General features: G+C 38.8%; 1 protein-coding gene and 1 long non-coding RNA gene across 5 annotated transcripts in view; one reads left to right on the top strand and one right to left on the bottom strand.

Annotated features, from left to right (window-relative positions):
- THSD7A (thrombospondin type 1 domain containing 7A) overlaps window positions 1-1,088 on the bottom strand; it is a 280,912-nt gene extending 279,824 nt beyond the window's left edge. The window contains exon 1 of one of the 3 annotated variants that reach the window (XM_051786011.1): window positions 1,009-1,088. The gene's annotated coding sequence lies outside the window, so the exon portion shown is untranslated. The remainder of the gene's footprint in view (window positions 1-1,008) is intronic. The other 2 variants (XM_051786016.1, XM_051786015.1) reach the window with 2 other exon arrangements.
- A 3,729-nt stretch (window positions 1,089-4,817) lies between these two features.
- On the top strand, window positions 4,818-8,727 carry LOC127470482 (uncharacterized). 2 transcript variants are annotated; one of them, XR_007904315.1, is made up of 3 exons: window positions 4,818-4,901; window positions 5,192-5,245; window positions 8,493-8,727. It is a non-coding gene; the product is annotated as an uncharacterized LOC127470482 (long non-coding RNA). The 2 variants fall into 2 exon arrangements; XR_007904316.1 differs by having other exon boundaries at window positions 4,821-4,923.
- Window positions 8,728-17,481: the final 8,754 nt, after the last annotated feature.

Below are 17,481 nucleotides of genomic sequence, written 5' to 3'. Positions count from 1 at the left end.
GGTTGAGTTATTAAAAGGAAACACCATCGACTTGAATTTTACTTTATGCCAACAGCATTTACTGTAAGAGTTATTTTCTTTTTTTTTACTTTCCTTTTGGTTTATTAAGAGAGCTCCAGAAGACCTCTCACCGTATGGGATATAGGACTGTCCCTATCCCCTCTAGCCTCTTTTCACATGCCTCTTCGCTACTCTTGCAGCATCAGCTTCCCCAGTCCCGTTACAAAACGCCTTATAACCATGCCAGCAACAGCGCTGAACGCTTCCAGGCACAGAGCGGTACTTCTGCTCGCGTATAAAGGGTGAAACTACTGTAACAAGCACAAATTAACCTGACAAACGAGATTTCTTTTCTTTTCTAAGGTCTTGCAGAGACTGCAATTCTTGGTTTTTACAAAGAACCCTGACAGCTTCAGTCCGGGCCGAAGGCTCGCTCACGGAGCGCCGGGCAGACCCCGACGGCTTCTTTGCTTTTTATAGCCATGGCTTCACGTCATGCCTTTTTGCTTTGCCCCCCCCCCCTCAAAACCCCTAAAAAAAAAAAAAAAAAAGAAAAGAAAAAGAAAGTGTATCCACAGCCAAGCAGCCGCTCTAAGAGTGCTAAACTCTGCGTGACACCTCCGAGAACCCCGAGCAGTTTTCGCAGCCGCCCGCCCGGCACCTTCGCAACTCCACGGCGGGACCAGCCCGCGCTCGCTGCCAGGACACGCCAACTCGCGGTCACGGCCGCGCCGGGGCAGCAGGGGAGCTGAGTGGGCAGGAGGGGCCAAGGTCCCGCTCTAGGCGAGCAGAGCGCAGAACGGAGCGGAGAGCGCAGGTGAGAGCCTGGCTCCGCGACCGCCCGCAACTCCCCGCCCCGTCCCCGCACGACCCTGCGGCGGCTCCACGCCCCCCGCCACCGGCGGGAAGGGCGACCCCGGGGAGGGCAGATGTTCCCCCGGAGCGGGACGACATCTCACGCCGTGCTGCCCCTCCGTAAAAGCCCGCCCGCCGCACTCAGTCACTCACCGCCCTTCGTCGCTCCGCCGCCCGCGCCGGGACGCGCCCGCAGCACCTCCCTCCTGCGGCGGGGCGGAGGCTCCGCGCCCCCCGGTGCCCCGCACCGCCCACGCTCCCTTCCGCGGGCCTTCACCCGCCCCCCCGGCATCACGCGGCTGCCCGGCCGCCCCTCCCCGGGAGCCAGCGGCTCCATCCGCAATGCAGCTGCGGCCGCCCTCTCGTCCGCCTTCTCCTCCTCCTTCTCCACCCGGCCCGTGCGGGCACCTGCCCGCCGCCTTCTCGGGTCCGGGTCCGGGTCCGGGTCCGGTCCCACCCGCCGCGCAGCGCAGCCCCGGCCCCGCGGGTGGGCGGCGAGGGAGTCCCGCGGGCGGGCGCACGGCCAGAGCGGGTCAGTGCGCTGTCAGGGGTGTGAGACGGAGGAGAGACGGGAGAGGGGGAAACGAGAAAAAGACAAGAAAAAAAATAAAAGAAGAAGAAAGAAAAAAAAAAGCAAAGAAGAATAAGGAAGGGGGGGGGGGGGGGGAAGGAATAAAAAGAGTGTTATGAAAGGGTGTTGTCCAAACAGACTTTTGTCCCCTGCTTCTCCCCCCTAAACCTATTACTGCGGCGGACCCCTCTGGGACTGGCCGAGATTAATTGCTCTGCGTTATGAAGAAAATGATAGATGCCATTAATCAGGGAGGTTGGAAGTCATTCGCGTTTGTAGATGGAATTCGGAGATTAGCTGGGACAGATGGCAGGCAAACGCTGCGCTCTCCAAGTCTGGCATAAATCATCCAACTTCTGGAATTATTAAACAGCCAGAGACAGAATCTCGTACATTTTCCTGAAGAGAAGGGTTTCTTAGGAAGATAAATATTCACTTCATATCATGACAAAGTGTTTCCAATCGCTGTTACGTTTCTCTTTCCAAATAATGAAAGTATTGGGTTTTCCTTCCTGGATGTCAGAAACTTCAAACCTGAAGAAGAAATTAGACTTTTCACACAGATATCTTTCAGACATGGGTGAGAAGCAAAGCCAGCCAAACTTCGTGAGCACCCAAGTAATTTCTTTAATGCCCTTCCTGAAATAAGCAGGCAAATTTGTAAGTTAATACACTTGTCCTGATATCTCCAGTAGATTTATCTTTAATTTAAGTAACTACTGCAGGAAAATATTTTTCATTCAAGTTTTATTTTTCTTCATGCACTTTGAGGAAAGGAGTGAATCAATGCCACTTTTATTCAAAACTCATAAATGAACATTAGACATTCTGTGGAATTTAAATTTTCCAATTAGAGAAGAGAACTTTTTTCATTTGTCTATCCTATTTATTTTATTTATTATTTTTTTTTACATAACAAAAATGAGTTATGGTGTGATCAACTTCAGTCAATCTTTTATGGTATCATATTGACTGATATGTCAAGTGCTTGACTAAATATAAGCTTAGCCCCAATACCTATGACTGAGTAATTGTGAGCTTGATTGTATGTTCTGAAATAATGTGATCAGTCTACAGTAATATTCAGAATTTTGCAGAAGCCTGATCTATAAATTCAATAATAGTGTCTGTTCTATCACACTAAAGGGACCACTGTTCAAAACACAGGTTTTACAATAGTTATTTGAAAAATATTTAAAACTTAATTCATTATACGTAAGCTAAATGTTCCCCATGCTTATCAGTTTAATTTTCATTATTAAGAGCTTCTTTTAGGAAAGTCCTTGCAATTTTTATTAGATTTAAGAACAACAATGTACAAAATATCAAAAAGGGCTTTTTTTTTTTTTTAACTTACTCCCAGCATTTGGATTTGCTGAGCACTCTACCCTGAGTCATCTTTAAATTGCTTTAAATTGTATCTGATATAGAAACAGTCTTGCACACAAGTATTGTCTAAGGCACTCACTTTTGGCCACACATCCTAAAGAAGAAGAAACAAAAAAGAATAATTATTTTTTCCACTTATTTAGAGATACCTCTGGTTTTGCCTCAGAAATAAAAATGTCTTTTGCCATATCTGAAATATCCAAGTTGGAAGACCTTCCACCTCTTAGTTTTCCTAACTGATTAACATCTTTGAAAAGGCTTCTGCTGGAGAATTTTCTTTTCATAGGACATCAAATTAATTGTTAAGAGTACATTTGATCTACTAGAAAGAGATTATAAAAAATACACTTAAATGGAAACAGATGTTAGACGTTTCTGTTCAAATCCATTTCTCTGTGTATTCCCTAAAAAGTAATGGAATACAGGATGAACACTGAGGAAGGTTCTGTCATGCCATAATGGTTTGCCTTGGGAGAACTGATATTTGAATCAGCTATTAAAAAGATATTATGATATTTTATATCTACGACTAACTCCAGCAATGCAGATCAGAGCAATAAATATTTCCAGCTGTCAAGAGTAAGAAATCTGGAAAGCTTTGTAAGGACAGAAGGAAAGACTTGAGACATTAGGCAGGAAAGGGGGAAAGAAGATCCTGAAATCATATTGCCCAGAACAAGGGCAAAACAGCAATGGGGTGCACAAAGGGGCTGCTAGGAGCTGAGAAAGAAGCTTATGTAACTGTAGCAAGAAAATGTTTCAGAGCAGAACTAGCTAATATTTATTTTTATTTTAATCCACATGGGTGTTTATCTTCTCAGGTAAATTTATTTTGCCTAAGGCCTGGAAGCTTTACTGCTAAAAGCTCTGTGCAACACGCAGTGAAAATTTTATTCAGATCAGTGAAGTTAATAGAACCATTCCAACATTCATGCTTTAAGAAATTGAAAGAGGAAATAAAGTTAGGAGCATCCACTTCAATTTATATCTGTGATCCCCTGTGCTTACTGTGCCAATAAGCACATGTGGTCTCTTGAAGAATCTTATTATCATACTGTCTCTCCTGGCAATGTATTTTCAGTACATTCCTATGAACAGGACATGATGGCATACAGCTGCTGCAGGAGACTCACAGGAATATCAGTTGTCAGTCATGAGATGGGACAGCTCAAAGTCCACCCTATCTTAAAGGGGTAGAGGATATGGAGTGTAGAAATCCTGTGCTGAAAACTGCATTGTTACAGTGCAGCAAAGCGTCCATTCATTCTCCTCACCAAGTTCTCCAAGTTGTAGCTAATCAAGATGTATCTTAGGATACTCAATGACCCTTTTTTTCTTAGTAGTTTAATAGAAATTACATTCAAAATGTATGAGAGTTTTTGAGTGTATACACATTTTTAGGTAATGAAGGATGGAATGGTATGGAGATAGCACGGCCTTTTTTGGCAAACATCCTACCTGATGGGAACTCAGGAAGCCAACCCTTAGGCCTATGTCATCTGTCTATCACCCCAAAAATTAGTTTATGGACTGTACTCACTCAAATTGCCTAAGAAAAAAAGTATAAAAAGAGATTGGACATGAACAAAAATTGGGGAAAAGTTCCATCATTTCTGTGGAAATGAAAACTGATGGGCTGCCTTTTCTCCTTCCACTCCTCAGGATGCTGTGGGGTGAGTAACTGTTTTTATATTTTACTTTGCTTTCACCTTTATAATTGTATTTTGCTTCCTTATATCTTGCCTTATATATATATTATCTTTACTTTATAGATGTTATAGACTAATTGTATTTTGCTTTGTATATTTTACTTTGTTTTCCCCTTTACCCTATAGATACTAATTGTACTTTGTTTTATATAGTTGATATTTTACTCTGCTTTATATATTTGACTTTTACCTTATAGATACTAATTTTACCTTGCCTCCACAGGAGGGAGAAAAGAGGTTGTTTGATCCCAAATTAGTCACTGTTTTAACCCACCTCTCCCTTGCTTCATGAAGGTACAAGGAGTGTGAGAAGAACATTCCAGTCCTGGATTCATGCTCCTGGAACACACTCTGCACTTCCTGCTCTTCTTTCGCAGGTACTTACCTGGAAAACTGAAGGTTTATCATTCACTGCACATCCAATATATACCAAACAAAAGCGTGCCAGCTTTAGCATTATTGCACAAATTTATTACACTTCTAATGCCTGTATAAAACCCCAGTTGTATGTTACTTTTATTTAATGATAATGAACCTTCTTAACACTAGATAACTACTAAATAGAGAAGTATTTTTTTTCCACTTTGATGTTTACACTGGCATTAAACCAACAGAGGATAACATACTGAAACATTTTTTCTTTGTTCTTTTTTTAATTTTTTTTCAGGATAGTTTTGGAGACTAGAGAAACTCCAGAGAGCTGGCAATTTGATATATAAAGGTCAGTTTCTGTTAACAAAAGCAGAATATACATAGAAGGAAGGAATTGCCATGAAAAGCTGTCCCTCTGTGGACTAATTGCTCATTACTCTCATCGCCCCCTAGGAAACATGTAGATAATACTATTTCAAGACATAGCACAACTGCAATTTAGACAAGGCTTGAGTCTACCACAAAGGGCCACATATCAAAGGCAGAAAGGACACAATTCATAGCTAAATCAAGAACTGTAAAAATCTAGTCTGGTTGAAGAAGACTGGATAAAATTTCCCACATTTGCCTCTAGAGAGCTAAAAATGTATCCCCAACAGCATTCTTAAGTGTCCTGAAAAAGATCACTAATTTATTAGTGAGAAGATAGGTAATATCACTCACTGAGCCCTACTGATATGCTACTTTTCTTCAGGGTGTAGCAGGGAAGGATGCTGAAACTGAAACCATACACCACTGAAAGCTCAACAAAAACTATTTATTACGAAGTAGTGGCCAACAAAACAAAAACCCAAGAGAGAGGAAGGAGGAGGAAAATAAGCCCTCAGTACAACTCCCCCTCTCACCCAGATGTTGCTTACAAAGGTTTCTTGCCGATCCCAGAATGCCTTGAATTCTCCACAGCAGAAGTTGCGTTCTTGGAGTGTCGGCAGACTCACGAGATGGTGCACATCCCCACAGAAGGCAACATTGTTCTTTGATGTGAAGCTTGTGTTCCCCCAGCATGAGCAATCTGCTTTTTATCCAATTTAATTGGTGACATCTACCTGGGCAGGTGTGGCCAGCACTGCCCAGCTAGAGGCCTTCAGTCCCTTCCCCTGTTATGCAAGTGGCATCTCTTCTGCACACGCATGGGTAGTCTGGAATTTCCCCATGCATGCCTGTTGCACCTCAGGGGGTCTTTCCTAAATGAATCTGGGGGCTTACTTCATCCTCCTCCTCTTCAACTTCTTCTTCAAATGCCCTTGGAGGGCCATCAACCAATAGTGAGGTACTAATTAACTATAGTTCATACAAGATTCTTCCTTCAAGGACGAAGTTCTAGTTTATCAGTGCTTGTTTTCTCATAACTTGGCAGGAAAAGAATAGATTCTCACGTGTGGCTGGGCCAACCACAGACCAAAATAGCAGCATCTAATTAAGCACGAATACACAAGGGAACCCCCTTATATGGCAATATGGAGTAAGATCATGCTCTTTGGCCCTGGGACTAGATGTGGTGAGAAAGGATCTCCTAGGGTTTCATTTCTTTCAGTTTTTAGCCATAAAGTTGAACTGATTTTTTTTTTCAAGTGGAACAAATGCCTAATGCCTATGCAGATGCTATATAAGTAACCTGCTCTACAAAAAGACTTATTGCATCTAATCTGAAACATAAATGTTTACGGAGTCTTTTCATTCACTAAAAGCAGGTACTAGGTCATCCTATCATTAACACACATTAACTGATCATGACCACCAAAAGTGGTTATTTTTTAATGTGCTACAATATAAACAACATAATTTTTAATTTTAAACTTCGTGTGTCCTCTTCTGTGTTGGATCACTCAGAAATGGCCAAATGCAGGTCGCACCTCAGTGATTTTGGCTCAGAAAAATGGAAGCATCATCATTCCAAGGGACAGAATGAAGAGATAGTGTGCCTGTCAAACATAAGAATTATTTTTGGCAGTGAGTTTTCAGTTTGCCCTTTATTTATCAGTTTTACTGTGTTAATAATTTTTTTAAAAAGATGAAAATTTTCTACTGGACTGCAATATTGTACAATGTACACAAATACTAATTTTCTAATTTTTCAACATAACATTATTCTAATACCTCAAAAAACATGTTACATCTAGGCTGACTTGATCAGTGATACATAAACTGTCATGGTATAGAATAGTCGTATAGGATGTTAGAAATGTGGATATAGAGTATTTAGCACATTTTTCAGACTATGTAGAATATGAAAATATTTTGTTATGGTAGTCTTCAAAGATATTTTACTGTCACACAGAATGCTGTCGTGCTTTAAACTGGTATCACAGAGGCATTACCAGAAGAAGATAAATCATAATAAAAACTGCCCAGCAGACATGGTTGCAGAGCTATGTTTGTATCTTTTAAAATCCCTTAGGGGAAGTATTAACCTTGTATGACTACTCATATGACTTGGTCTTCTGACACCTTACAGACTTTTCCTTTTCTGAGTATAGTAACATTTGGGGGTTGGTGGATTGGTTTTCTTTTTTTTTCAGATTTTATTCAGACTAGAGTTAAGTTTCTTTTTAAATGAGGTAATTAGGTCACAGCGTGTTATGAAAGGATAGATGTAGATAAGAGAAAAGCCAGGAATAACTCCTCTGCCTCTCTTATGCAAAATTCTGTTCACAAGGGCTACAATTGAAATCAGTAGCATTATCTAAATTTGAGTTAAAGTGTCCAAAAAGGGATTTATAAACGAAATAAAGAATAAACAGCCCAGTTCTCATCCTTGAGGTTCAAAGCAAATTTTCCTGTTGCTTTGATGAGGATATTATTTCTTTGCTGCCATGTCTGATATATATTTGCTTATTTGAAAGCCAGAATAATTGATTAATAAGCTACACAGACTTTTATAACCTAATCAATGATACAAATTTAATTTTTGACCTAAACTCTGCATTGAGAAACATAATTATTTTCAGTTTAAGGCTCTAGAAGTCTTCTAAGACTTTGGAAGCTAGTGTTTAGGGTCTTTTACAGTTTTGGAGTTTTCTAGCCAATTAAAAAAACAAAACAAACAAACAAACAACCCCCACAAAACCAAAACCAAATAAAAATATTAAAGACTTGGACACAGAGATGCTTTTTAAACACTAAAGGCTGAATCCTCTGGACTCAAAAGGCTGCAATACCCCTAAATTGGAGGGGACCTGGGACAAGTTCTGAGGCTACATTGAATCAAAGCAGGAAATAGTTTCAGTAGCTGAGAGCTGCTAGGATTTGGGATTTCAGTTACAGACTTTTTCTTCCATTGGACGCACATCACCTGATGACAAGACTGACAAACACAATCAGAAGCACTTCTATAGGCTCTGAGGTATACAGAAAATTATGATTTTAAAAAAATTTTATATAAAATGAAAGCACTATTTGCCATTATATATCCTAAATAAAATAAGATAAAACTTTTATTCACCTTTGATGTGGTTTAAAAGTTATGAATATGATATTGGCTAGAAAGTAACAATTTTCAAATTCATGTTGGTTTTTTCTTATTTTTTCCTTCTTAGAATTACCTCAGAACTTAGGAAGTTGTTTCATGAACATGGATCAAACTGACATCATCCCCAAAAAGCAGACAAAATCCCCAAGCAATTGGAAGAGAGAAACAATAAATCAGACATGTAATGCTATTGTCTACTCCACAAAGTATAGTTCATTATATTTTAGGTTAAATATATTTTTAGAAGCCTTCAGGATTATCAGTTTGTCACTCTATAGTAATTGTCCTAACACAATATGGAGAAAAGGCAAAAGCAAGGCTCTGGAATCAAATTTAAGTCCTATTTTCAGAAAGCACTTATGATAGCTAACAGAAAATGCCTTGAAAAGCCATATGTAGACCCTTCTGAAAATTAGAAAATTATTTCAATCCGCCTAGGCAATGATTTAAATTTCCAGAGAACTATCTGGCCTAATCAAAAGCTATTGTTCCCCACCCCCTTCCCTATTCTATAGCTACACAGTAAAGAGTATGCTTCACAAAGCCCCTAGTGGCACTAATGATGTTATCACTCCTTTTTGCTGAGCTGTCATTTCTCCTAATTATCATTTATATTGGGTTCTGCTACTTTCTGATATTAATATTGCCACGTACTTTAATTGTTAGGCAACACTATACAGTGCTAATTCATAAGAGAATTTCATCCCCTTGACTTCCCTGAGGCCTTGAAATGTTGATGGATGTCTTTTAAGACGGTCCCTGCTTAATCTCATTACCAGGGGAAGAGTTAGCTGTCCATAAAACCTTTAATTTTATACACACAATGTCCATTGTTTGAGGGAAATGGATAATTGAGCACCTAATTAGTGAATACCTGCTTTCACATACAATTGCCCAATTTGCACGAACAGATGCTGACTTATAAATACAGCAAAACTGGTTGTGGTGACAAATCCCTTTCATAGGTGACTCCATTTGGTCTCTTAAGTATCAAGTTACTCTCCTTTTCCAGAGAAGATGTGGGAAGGGAATTGGCTGGTTTTGCTTGGGGTAGAGTTAAATATCTTCACAGTATCTAGTATTGGGCTATGTTGTGAATTTGTGTTGCAAGGTGTTGATAACTCAGGGATGTTTTGGTTACTGCTGAGCAGCAGTTGCAGAGAGTGAAGGTCTTTTCTGCTCCTCACCCAACCCCATCAGTGAATAGGCTGAGGGTGTACAAGACATTGGGAGGGGGCACAGCTGGGACAGCTGACCCCAACTGACCCAAGGGATATCCCACACCACATGGTATCATTCTCAGCATATAAAGCTGGGGGAAGAAGAAGGAAGCGGCGGATGCTCTGAGTGATGACATTTGTCTTGCCAAGTAAACCATTATGGGTGATGGAGATGGCTGAACACCTCCCTGCCTGGTCCTACACTTTTCTATTCCTCTTTACATTACCATCAGATTAGTAGTTTGCTAAAACACACAGAGGAAGGTGCCAGTTCAGATCTTTGCTTTCCCATCACCAGGGGTGCTGCACAGACAGGTCACTGACCCAGTAAGGTCATTGCTGTGGGACAGCCACTGATATGGGCATCAACAATATCTTACTCTTAAAAAAAAAAAAACAGAGAGAAAAATTAAACCTTCTACAATACATGTTTTTGCCTTTGTAATAGACAAGTTTAATTGTAATGAGAAAAAATCCTCATTTTTGAAGAACTTCTATGAGATGCTAGAGCTAAATTCTTCTACTTTAGGTTCTCCTAAGCCTGTTCAATAACTGGATTCCTTACATCATTATAATCATTTTATTACTTTCCCCTCCCAGAAGAAATGGGACACATCTGTTGTATTTTGGCATTTTAAAAGTATAATAAACGCAATATGCACATCTCTGAAACAAAGTGTTGTTTAAAGTAAATTTTGTTTGTGAAGAGAGGTGAGGGGACAGATGCTCTGTTAATTAGTGTGATTCCCATAGAGATTCCCATAATTTTAGGCAGCACTATGACCCACTCTTTTTACTAATACAAACCTAATCAATCTTAATTCTGTGTTCTACAGAGATTAATTTGCTGATTGTATTTGATTCATTTTTTAAAGACTAAGAAAAATAAGTCAGCTCATAACATTACATATTGAGGAACCATCTGAGTTTCTAGAACTATTTTTTTTGTGAAGCTTAATTCTACCTTTACTTTCTGATTTACAGAACTGCAAGTTCCTAAAGCAGTTTCCCAAATAGCTGTCCATCAATACTGCTCAAAATAACAGCTTGTAAAATAAAGGCATCTGAAGACATACCTTGATTTAGTACGATATAGTGTATTTGCTTAAAAAAATAATAAAATAACATCTGGAAACAAAGCACTAATTAATTTCTGAGTATAAAAGACTACTCTGTCTCTTAAAAAAGGGGATTATACTGTACTTAAGAAACAGCCTGTAGTGGGATATAAATAGTTGCTAGCGCCAAGCACAGTAGTTTTCACTGAAAAGTCACACCTTAGCCACAAACAAATGTATTCTTTATAAAGACAGCCTGTACTGCATCTGCTAAGAACCAGTAATGCAATTAGTAACTTTAATATATCAAAGATGCTGCTATTTATGCACTCCATTCATGTACATCTGTTAGCAAAAACCTTTTCATAGCTTAGCAACCAGTTTCAGTCACTTCATCCTCTGTTTTCTTTACCAGGCTTGGCCACTTAATTTTTGCAAAGAATTTTAAAAGTGTGCTTTAAGTCCTGGAGTCTTAATGATGATCACATAATGGACAGTATGCCAGTCCACCAACTTTCCTCTGCTCCAGCTCCTTTTCAGCTCAACCATTTTGCAATTACTACAGTTTACCTGACAAACAGCAAGTAGAAAGTTGTTGCTGATGTAAAGCTTTGGAGAGTTCATTAATTTACAAGAAAAAAGACGCACTGTTTTGATATAACATTTCAATGATCCAACTAATAAGCATGAAAATGTAATTTGCTAGGCCTGAGATTCTCACTGAGTGCCCTTGAAGTTTGCAGTTGTTTCCTATAATTGCCAATAAGACAGTTATTTGTTATTTCAGTGTTGTAGTTCTGATAATTCCATCCCACTCTGCTGCTTTAACCAGAGTTAAGGTTTTCTATTGATACATATCCACATAATTTACTTGTTAAAAAAGGAAAAAAATCCTGAAGATAAGCACTTTTCAAAAACCAGTTCAAAACTCCCCTGCTAAAACACTGAAATCTATACTTTAGTTACACTGCAAAGGACAGTGCTTGCCTCAAGATACAAAGTTGCTGGGAGATGGCTACTACATGGCTTAAATTACTTTTTGAAGTATTCCCATTCACTTTTCCTGTAAGGAAAAAAATAGCAGTTTTCTGAACACTCCTTCCCTGTTGTTTCCCACAGCATAGGGAGAATATGCCCTTATCTGCACTGTTATGAATGTTACATCATGCAATCTATTGCTCAGAAGACAGCCTATTTAGAAACCTTTAATCCCTGGGAAACAGGGAAAGTCATTATTTTATGGCTTTCTTGGTATCCTAACCCTGCTGAGAAGCAACATTCAAGTCATTTATAACCATGCCTTCAGTCCCTCTACGCCCCGTTCCTACTTTCCAAATCAAATCTGTATTAAAAACATTGCAGGCATGTGCTACTTTTACTGGTATTCCCACAATGGCTAATGCAGGTTCTCCTGAGACAGTAGTTGGAAACCAGAAAAAAAAAATCCTTTTTCTTGGATTACGTTACAGTAATCAACTTTGGCTATGCTAAATCATCTTTCCTTCCAGTGTCATCTGTTGACTTCAAGACCTCTGAGAGTAACATAACAGCAAAATTAAAATACGGTTTAAATAAACCAGAGGAAATTTATCCTCTCATGGTAACACTGTGATTAAAGTATGTAATTGAATTATAGAGGCTTAGATAGCATGAAATGAAAGCAGAAATACATCAAGAATCACTGTTTCATGCAGAAAAAAATCATAAAAGTGTGTAATGGTACACAAGGTAATATTTATCTGGGAAGAGATGACAGAGGACTTTATGAGACAGAGCTATAAGGCATGAAGGATATAAAGTGCAATAAAAAGAAGGATAAACTCAACACGGCTTATGAAGAATAGATATACAAATATTAACTCCCAAATAACTAAAACACCTATCATTTGTTCTTTCAAAAATAAAGTTTTTTATCTTATATATTATAAACTTCTATGATGACTCAAAAGAAAAATAAAACCCCCTGATATTTAAATTGCTTTTTAATATTAAAACTAAATGTCATTTCCTGTCTCCAAAGCTGAATTTATTGTCTGCACAATCTACTTCATCTTTCAGTTCATCTTTTCAGAACACATTAATGGTTTTAATAAAGTTCCAAAGGAAACACAGTAGATTTACTTTGCATTTCTTTAAAGCCACTCACCTATGCATAACTGATAGGACCTTCTCTTTGTTTAAATATCCATCTATAAAAGTATGCATAATTACCAAACAATACCAGAAGAAAGCACCATCTCCATCTGTGGGCTGTTGTATCTAACTGCATCTGCAAACCACTCCAAACCACTGAACTTTCTGTCAATATTCTGAGGGATAGGCTACCAATTAATAAAATAAGCCATAACATCTAAAACTGGTCAAGATGAAAACAGGTCAAATCTTGTTAACCGTGTTGCTTCCATATGTGTTGGTTTTCTGAGAATGACTGACTACAACACTATTCAAATGCATAGAGTATGTTTATAATAATTTGTAGCATTGAGGTCTGAGGTCAGTCTGCATAATATTTGAAAAATATTAAAAGTCCCTTTGATTTATGCCTAACAGTCTGTTTTTAAATCCTCAAAACAGAAAATTTCCCCCTTGTTACCACCTGCCTTTGATATCTTTAAAAGATGCATCATTTATTTTTTGTCCAGGTATTCAGCAATTATTTTTCCTTCTTGATGTTTTTCTTTTTTAACCATACGAAAAGTTGACTTGCGTTCATATTGTCTGTTCAAGACTAATTTTAGTTTTCTTGAATAATCTTCATAAACTGAAAAATTTTAACTATAGCTTTTAAAGGCATTTAATTGGAAGGTAGGTCATTACATACTGTACATGTCTAGACAGGAATGTAGCATTTGTTTATCCTTGAATGAGTCATGACCATTAGTTAGACTGCTGTTTACTGTGTAGGTAAGGAAAACAGAATAATTGAGTCTCAGAGAAATAAACTTCCATCTTTTTGAATCTCCAGTAAGAAGTAGTAATGGTGTCTCATTAAATTAACAGCTCATTCCTGCACTTACCTATATTAAATTATATATTCATTCATATTACCTACTCTGCAAAAGTGGTGTATTAAATTATCTCCATATTCATATTAAGCTGGATAATTTTATGGTTGTAATATTTCTATCTCTTAAGAGGTAGGATAAGCAAATCCCATGCTGCAGGCTGTGAAGGAATTGCCATGGGGTGTCCCTCCCACCTCTTCAATCAGCATTGCGTGGTGAGGTAGGGGCATCCTTCTGTCTGCACCTCATCCACCATTAGCCACAACAGGTGACAAGATCCATCATTTAGTAGCCTTGAAGCACTTAGGATGCAGCATCCATGGCTCCTGGAGGAACTGAAGGCTAGCAAAAAAAAAAAAAATTAAAAAGAAACAGTTTCTGTTTGCCGCCATGTAAAAGGAAACACTATGGACTGAACAAAACACATTCACTTTGTCTCTAATCTGGCACTAAATATGTATGAACTGTGATGAAGAAAAACAAATGGACATTCTAGTTATGCTCAGGCCACATTAGCAGCACATTGCATCTTTTCCAAACAAATTGGAATTATCATTTAAATGAGCTCAGTGAACAGTAAGCTAGAGGTTGGAAAGAACAAATGCAGTCCTAATACTCTCAGATTCGTGGTCATCCCACAGTCAAGAAATCCTGTGACTACTTCCTTTTCATAGCCTCTTGACCACAATAAGCCAGTACTTTCTAATTCCTCCGTTTTGTCCGTGTGCATGCAGGTCCTCACTGCCGCCGGGAAGTAGAGCATTGCTTACAATACATTTGCATTTGGATTGCACTGAAATGTCTCTCAAGATACTTTTGTCTTTTCATGCTTGTGTCAAAGCATCAGCATACTGTCTTGAGTTAATAAAGCATTATTTTTAATTTCTTCTGTTTCCTGGCTTTTTGGATTCCTAGTCAGACATTGTAGCTCCTTGGCGCTAAATATGGCTCTAGAAAAGATGTATAGGTAGAGACAAGGGCCTGCTGCCAAGGAAGCACTGGGTTGACTAGAAAAGGAATGAGAGTTTTCTGGAACTATGCAAACAGTTCATTGAGCAAAGGATATTGAGGCCCGGGAAATTTCTTCTCTGCAGCTCTCATAACACAGGATTTCTCTTGTTCAAGAGTGGTCTGGAAAGGCATAAAAACCAAAGTTGTCTTATTTTTAATAACCTACAAGCTGGAGAATTCCTCATTAAGCTCTGTGAAGGTCTTGCTTAGTTCTCAAGGTTACACAGCTCACTGATAGGTTTGATTTATGGCATCAGGAGTCAACCTGACATTACCCAGATAATTTGCATCACTAGAATTAGTTATTTTGCTAAGACCAATAATTAAAATTCCTTCTTTGTTTTGGGGCACTTGGTGACCTTTCCTTTTCTACAGACTGTCCCAAAACATGACATACGTGAGTTTGAACCCATCATTTGCTTCACTTCAAACCTGATGCCCCAGAAGTAGCCTAACTGTTTTGAAATTGCTGTGACTAATGACAGGGAATTGTAAAGAGATACAGCAACGACTGAAAGAATTCAAATTTTTTTATAGTAGAAACTCCAGTGTAGCCTTGGCAACAGTCCTGCTACATAACATCCAAGAAAAACCTTTTTCAGCATTTTCTAGCAGGAAGGTCTGCGATTTGCTGTACACTGGACTCAGTAATTCAATCTCACCAGACCCGTTTGTTCAGTTATTATTCATTATGATGAAGTAATGCACTCAAATGACTCCTGCCACATAATCACCCTATCCAGAACACTCTCCTGAAGAATAGGTTCTTACTCTAGCAGCTAGATCAAAACAGCAGCCTCCTGCCATTTGATAAAACACAGAACAGAGTGACTGCTCTGCAAATATACAAGAGTGTTATAACTCTACATGCTTGTCTGCAATATTTGCAGCAGCTCATTTGCAAAACATGTCCATAGTTGGAGTTAAATCTAGAAATGCTGATTATAATTCCATTATCTTTTTGTATATAACCATGAGAAAAAGGAAAGAAATAATCATAGATCAGCCAGAAAATCCTTAAAAGTAAGGAGGACAAAGTTCCCCACAAAAAAAATTTAATCATATTGTTAATATATTCATCACTGAGACCCATTTAACTTTTTTAATAATGTACATGTATTTTTGTGAATAAATTAATGTTTCTCTGCCTAGTGACTGCTGTTGGTTTCTAGGGGTCAGCAGCCCATTGGGGAAGAGGATCCTCTCAAATTTACATTCCCTGTAGTAGAGGGTTACCCTCTGGAGAAGTCGAGGGATGCTGCAGCCACAGCATTGAGGAAGAGAACCCTGACAGTGCTGAGCTGCTCCTCTACCCTTTCCAATTCTCCACTAGGGGAGCACGGAGAGCCACAAGCGAGGACAGCACCTCTTGTGCCCGCTCTGCTTCTGGCTTCCTATTTCCTTCCAGCTGAGGTCAGAAGTCCCGAGGCAGCTGACTGCCCCTTGGCTTCCTCTCCTCGCTCAGGGAAAGGAGAGTGCCCACTCCCTGCTGTGGGTGCCAACGTAGGAAGTCCCTTTGAAAGGAGTTCCCAGGAACTCCCTTCCTGTTGTAAGGAACTGGGTCATAGCTATATTATTAATTTCAATGCTCTTATGCTAACAGCTCAAAAATGCAATGAAATCATCTAGGCCATTGTATTTGTCCAAGCCAAAAAGAAAGGAGTGGCATAAATAGTGCCAAGAAATTAACATGTTCATATTCTTTTTTATTAATAACCTAAAATGTTATCATGAATGAAGGTAGAAGGATTATTAAAAAAATTATTAAATGTTGGCAGCATCCTTTAAAACAGTGTATCATCATGGGCTCTCCTGCTGGCAAGCAGAGCAGCAGAAACATCCCTTGGTGGATAGCTGGTTTATGGATTTGAAATAGGAAAACCTAAAGCAGAAAGCTTGTTACGGATCAAAAGGCCAGTGCAGAGGCTTTGATTATTTCATTTTGGATTTTGTGGCTTTTAGATGCTTATTTATAGGTGGTCCAAAGAGAATTTTTTTCCAAGGTAAGCAACCAGTAATGAATTAGTTTCCCACATGACACTTTTACAATACAATTGTCTTTCATAGCTGTTTCCTTTTCCTTTTGTTCACTTACAATCCATTGCAGATGAAACTATATGCCCATCTTCTGCAGTTTAAACCTTTGTTTGTGCACTAATGAATCTAACTAGGTGTCATAGCAGACTCTAATGAGCATCACTCACTTTCATTTAACTCTGCAGCTTGCCATTACACACTTTAGAAGATCTGTTGGTTTATTCATGGAAATCACTAGATATTCTTTTTCATTACATAGATACTAGTTTTCCCTGTTGTGTCTTTCATTATTAAGGGAACTATGAAATGTTAATACTGGCCTCAAAACCCAGGGCAAAAAAATGCCCCCAATCCTATTTGAAATGCGATCACTTGTATTGCAAATGATCTTACAGATCTGAGCACAAACAGCTTGAATTTTTCTTCATTTATTTATGAAAAGATGAGAGAACGAAAAAATCAAGAAGGTGGCTCTATGACCCACTTGTCAGATTTACCTTGTTAACTGAATTCCTTGTGGTTAATTTAAGCAGCAGGACTGCAATTACAAAAGCATCCATAAGCAACTATTAAGAACTGTCATATTCCCACCCACATTATTAGCTCAGATTTTAAACTCAGAAACGTTTACACTTCTCAGTTTAACTCTGAATCAAATTTGAGAACGTTTTGCCCAACCAACCTGTCCTTGTAATTGCTTGGCTCTGATAACAGGAACATTGCAA

Source organism: Manacus candei, unplaced genomic scaffold (assembly GCF_025592945.1).
Source record: "Manacus candei isolate 608988 ecotype Guabito, Panama unplaced genomic scaffold, ASM2559294v1 h1tg000021l, whole genome shotgun sequence".
NCBI classification, from domain to species: Eukaryota; Metazoa; Chordata; class Aves; order Passeriformes; family Pipridae; genus Manacus; species Manacus candei.
The sequence above is the reverse complement of the archived record's forward strand: the minus strand, read 5'-3'. Positions and strand labels throughout refer to the sequence as shown.